Source organism: Callospermophilus lateralis, chromosome 8 (genome assembly GCF_048772815.1).
Source record: "Callospermophilus lateralis isolate mCalLat2 chromosome 8, mCalLat2.hap1, whole genome shotgun sequence".
In the NCBI taxonomy this organism is placed as follows: Eukaryota; Metazoa; Chordata; class Mammalia; order Rodentia; family Sciuridae; genus Callospermophilus; species Callospermophilus lateralis.
The window spans coordinates 123,317,979-123,321,839 of record NC_135312.1 but is presented as its reverse complement, the minus strand read 5'-3'; the positions used below and the strand labels follow the sequence as shown (position 1 = coordinate 123,321,839).

General features: G+C 44.2%; 1 non-coding gene across 1 annotated transcript; it reads left to right on the top strand.

Moving 5' to 3' along the window:
• Positions 1–252: 252 nt before the first annotated feature.
• LOC143406646 (U6 spliceosomal RNA) lies at positions 253–356 on the top strand. Its single transcript, XR_013092279.1, has one exon. It is a non-coding gene; the product is annotated as a U6 spliceosomal RNA (small nuclear RNA).
• The last annotated feature ends 3,505 nt before the right edge of the window (positions 357–3,861 follow it).

Genomic DNA, 3,861 nt, shown 5'->3' with positions numbered 1-3,861 from the left:
GTGGCCTGATACTTTCCTATGATGTGAAGGTATATAAGGACTAGCTACCCTAGGAATTGTTTAAGTAAGTCAAATCAAAAGTTTTTAAAGAATCACATGGAACATGTATTTTTTACTTGGTTTGTTGATATTATTAGGGGACTTTCAAAGACATCCATAAACATAATGCCACTTGTACTTAAACAGAACTTTTTTCATCTTTGGTAGCACCTGGTGGAAGAGATTTAGAATTTAACACATTTAGAATTTAACGTTGACTTTGACAGCACATTTATTCAGATTGAAACAATACAGAGAAAATTAGCATGGCCTTATTCAAGGATGACACATGAATTCATGAAGCAGTCTGTATTTTTATTTTTACCACAACCATAATTCCTCTAGCTTGCTAAAGGTGCTTCGTGCCTAACTCCCACAAACACTGTATAACCTTGGTAATGACCTAAGGGCTGAGGAAGTTCCTGGAACCTGATATAATAGTTAAATTCCTACTTTAGAAATGCTGAACTTTCATAAAATAGCAACACTAAGAAAAATCTTTCAGTTATGCTGTGTATTATAACTTAGAGGCAGTTCCTGGGTTCATTTGCAAGTTAATATAGGGCGAATACAAGCTGTAGTCAATAACTTACGAAGATGCATTTGTTAACTGAACTAGGCAAGTATAGATCTTTATGTAAATTAGTGCTTTATAATACATATGATTGTAATTGCTGTTCAGAACTACAATTAAATTATATGATTGTATTTAGAAAAGACAAATGAGATTTGTAAAAATGGAGACCAGTGAGGGGACCAGAGAATGAAAAGGAAAAAAATGACTCAGAACAGGACGTGACAGTCCTCGGACCCTGGAAGGCATGTCCGATGCACAGGCTGGATTTGTTCTGCACACAATTAAAGAAAAACAGTTCTGCTAAGGTCCCTTCCCACCCTGAGATCCTATGAGCCTACGGTGCTATAGTCCAATCAGGGACAGTTATTATCTAGGCAAAGCAGGACAGGCTCCCAGATCTCTTTATGGAGAGCTCCCAGGAGCCATATGAAGGTGAAATGGGGACATTCCAGCTGTGCGTCAGCCTTGAGGCTCCTGGTGTTCAGTGGCTGCTCAGTCCCTGTTTGAACAAGGACACAGTTGCCATGTTAGAGGTCACAGACCCACTCCAGGACTCTCCTTCCACTGTCCCTCCTTGCTAATCTCCCTGACAAGTGGATACTGTGGAGTGGTGTGAAAGGTGAAGGATTGCAGCCCAAGTGTGAACGTGACAGGCACTGGGGGAAGGAGCAGAGATGAACCGAGGTGACGAGGTGACGTTGGAAGAGTTCCTTAGGGTGTCTGTGCTTGTTGGCTGATTTCCAGGCAGCGCGTGGAAGTTGGGGGACAAGCCAGGAGACCTTCTCTGCTGGGACCCTGCCTCTGTGAAGAAACCCTCGTGTGGCCATGGATTATTCCAGAGTGTCTAGGAAAGATGAGGTTCAGACACCAGGAAAAAGATGGATTTGATTTCCTCTACAGCACAATGGAGAGGGAATAATGTAGAAACCACTACCTCTCAGAGTTTTAACTTGCTGCTTGAGCATGTTAGCTGGAGGGCAGGTGACAGGGAACCTCCTAAAGGGGACCCAGAGTCTCCACATCTGAGCTGCCCAGGGTGCTGTGGTTGAAGGAGGGAAAAACCACTGAGGAAGCGTGTATTCATGCCTCACCGTGTGCCCATACGTTTGTATGCTTAAAATTCCATAAGAGTGCTAGGTGCGGTGGTGCACGCCTGTGATCTCAGTAGCTTGGGAGGATTGGAAATTCAAGGCCAGCCTTAGCAACTTAGCGAGGCCCTGTCTCTAAATTAAAAAATTAAAATGGCTGGGGATGTAGCTCAGTGGTTAAGTGCCCCTGGGTTCATTCCCTGGTAGGAAAAAAAAAAAAATTCTATAAGAGCTTTTTCTTGTGAATTTCTTTATATGATGAAAATGATTATTTGGAAACACAAATATGATGATTTAAATGTCTGACTCTCACAGTTAAGAATGAAGCTTTTTTTTCCTATTATTGTCTAAAATCTGTAGAATGATTTTTGATGGCTCTCAGGAGGCTTTCTTTGCCTGACAGAATGTCATAATAAAACAAATCACTTAGAAACCATTCTTTGGCATTATGTTTTGGGGTCACTGATCTTTTGGGGTGTTCCTCTTTGTTAAGATCCTTTGCTAAAAACACCCTTGTTTACCATTTCTTGGTAGAGCACAAAGGGGATTTGTATTGGAGGCATCTCTCCATTGAGCAGACATCCTTGAACTCTTTGTTTATTCAGTGAATGCCTAATCACACAGACCTTTACTGAGGACCCCGGCAACCACTGTGCTAAAGTCCTGGGAGATGCTCACCTGAACAGAGGGTTGCAGTCCCATATGGTAAGTGCAGTGTTAAACATGTACCCAGGTGTTTGGGGGTCAAAGAGGAGGAGTACTGTGGGCATTTAGGAGGTGTTTTAGTCAGCTTTTACAACCCTGTGACCAAGAGACCTGGCGAGAACAACTTAGAGGAGGAAAAGTTTATATCGGCTCCTGGTTTCAGGGGTTCAGTCCATGGTCGACGGACTCCACAGCTCTGGGCCTGAGGTGATGCAGAACATCATGGTACACGGGCCAGTGGAGGAAGGCTGATCACCTGATGGCAGCAAGAAAGCAGTGAGAGAGAGAGAGAGAGAGAGAGAGAAAGGACCAAGGTGCCACAGGGAAGATGAGCCCTTCCAGAGCATGGCCCCAGCAACCCACCTCCTCCAGTCCCGTCTCACCTGCCTGCAGTTACCACCCAGTCAGTCCATTCAAACTAGGATGGGATGACTCGTTACAGTGCTCATAACCCAACTGTTTTATCTCGGAATATTCCTGCGTTAGCAGGAGCTTTGGGGGGGGGGCACCTCATATTCAAACCATAATAGAAGGCTTCCCAAGAAAGGTACAGATGGACCCAAACATTGAAGACTGAGTGGGAGTTACTCAGGCAGGGGACAGGGCAGAGGAGTGGGGAGAGCCGTGTTGCCTGACGGAGGTGACGGCACAGCCAAGATGTGGAGCCAGGGAGGGGCCTGGTGAGTCTGGATACCCAGAAGCACGTTGGTAATTCCAGAACAGAGCAGACAGGGCAGGAGAAAGCAGGAGTCAGGCTGGAGCCTTGGGAGTCAGAAAATCCCAGAGGGTTTGATCCTATTATCTCATAAATAACAAGGAGGTGTTTAGGGGGAAGCCACAAAGTGAACTTTATGTTTTGGGTAGATTTATGGGTGTAGGAGGGAGAGCTTGAGGGCCGTGAGAGGAAATCTGCCCCATGCCTCTCTCCTAGCCTCTGGTAGGTCACTGGCCATCTCTAGAGATCTTTGGCTTGAAAATGTACCACCCCATCTTTGCCTTCATCTTCCCATAGTGTGTGTGTGTGTGTGTGTGTGTGTGTGTGTGTGTGTGTACGCGTGCACAAATTTCCCCTTTCAATGAGGGGACCAGTCAAACTGGATTAGGACCCACTCTAATGACCTCATCTTAGTTTCACTAATTATATCTGCTATAAAGCCACATTCTAAAATACTGGAGGTTATGATTGCAACATATGAATTTGAAAGATGGGGGGGGGACACAATTCAACCCTTAACAGTGACAAAAACAAACTGCAGAGGCTTTTTTATTTATTTATTTTTTAGCAAGCTTTGAGTCTGCATAGGTTCCTCTTTGGGAAATGAATAAACAGAGAAAGAAGACATGTAGTGGCTAAGAGATCTTTTTTCTGGAACTAGAGGAAACTGTAAGAGAAATTGAGTGACCTATTTAAAATGAAGTAGGAAGATAAGATTTTTGAAAACAGAAGCAGAA